Raw genomic sequence first — 1,473 nt, forward strand, 5'->3', positions numbered from 1 at the left:
CGGACAAGTTCTTCTTGCTCGGTTCAAGTCTCGCGGCCATAGAGAGGACCGAGATGGTTGAGTTTTTGATGGCCAACATCGAAGTCTTCGCGTGGTCGCCTTACAACATGCCTGGCCTCGACCCAAGTTTTATGTGCCATCACCTCAATGTCTTCCCTGGAGCAAAGCCAGTCATCCAGCGAACAAGGAGATCAGCACTGCATCACGCCGAGGTAGTTGTAGAGGAGGTGAAGAACCTGCTTGAGGCACGAGCAATTCAGGAAGTGCACTACCCTCGGTGGATTTCCAACACAGTAGTGGTACCGAAGAAGAATGGAAAGTGGCGAGTTTGTGTCGACTATAAGACAGTCAACCGAGCTTGTCCAAAAGATATTTTCCCTTTGCCGCGAATTGACCAGCTCGTGGACTTGACGGCTGGACATAACAGGCTCAGTTTCTTGGATGCCTACCGCGGCTACCACCAGATCGCCATGCATGGGCCTGACCGAGAGATCACCTCTTTCACGACTCCAAGGGGACTCTTCTGCTACCGAGTCATGTCTTTTGGTTTGAAGAACGCCGGGGCAACCTTTCAGAGGATGGTGACCAAAATGTTTCCTCATTTGCTTGGCCGGACAATGGAGGCTTACATCGATGATATGGTGGTAAAGAGCCGACATGAAGCAAACCATTTGTCCGACTTAGCCGAGATGTTTGCCATTCTAAAGAAGCACAAGTTGCGCTTGAATGCGTCAAAGTGTGCCTTCGGCGTGGGATCCGAAAATTTTTTGGGATTCTTAGTCACGAACCGAGGCATCGAAGCAGACCCTACTCAGATCAGAGCCGTGCAAGAATTGAAGCAGCCCAGCTCGGCTAAGGACGTGCAGCATCTGGCCGGGATGGCCGCCGCGCTTAATCGGTTTATAAGCCGGTCATCAGATCGCTGCCGCCCTTTCTTTCAAGCATTGAAGTCAAAGTTCTCATGGGACGCAGAGTGTGACTGAGCTTTGGCCGAGCTCAAGGAATATCTGTCTACTCCACCACTGTTGGTTACACCAAAGCCAGGAGAGGAACTTTACCTTTACCTTGCCGTCTCCCAGCACGCGGTCAGTGCGGTGCTAGTCCTCGCTGAAGGAATCAAGCACTTCCCAATTTTTTATGTCAGCAAGACCTTGCTGCCGGCTGAGACGAGATATTTGCCGCTGGAAAAGCTTGCGTTGGCATTAATGATGGCTTCGAGGAAGTTGGCGCATTATTTTCACGCCCATACCATCGTCGTACTGACCGAGTTTTCCCTCAAGGCCTTGTTTGAACGGGCGGACTTTTCAGGCCGAATTCTTAAATGGGCGGTCGAGCTGGGACAGTTTGATGTGAAGTTCCAGCCACGCACTGCTATCAAAGCCCAGACCTTGGCAGATTTCGTCGCCGAGTTCTCACCTGGCACTCATCCGGTGTGCCCGGTCGATATTACCGTGGCAGATGATGAGATGTACG

Source organism: Camellia sinensis, chromosome 2 (assembly GCF_055761805.1).
Source record: "Camellia sinensis isolate YWXY chromosome 2, ASM5576180v1, whole genome shotgun sequence".
In the NCBI taxonomy this organism is placed as follows: domain Eukaryota; kingdom Viridiplantae; phylum Streptophyta; class Magnoliopsida; order Ericales; family Theaceae; genus Camellia; species Camellia sinensis.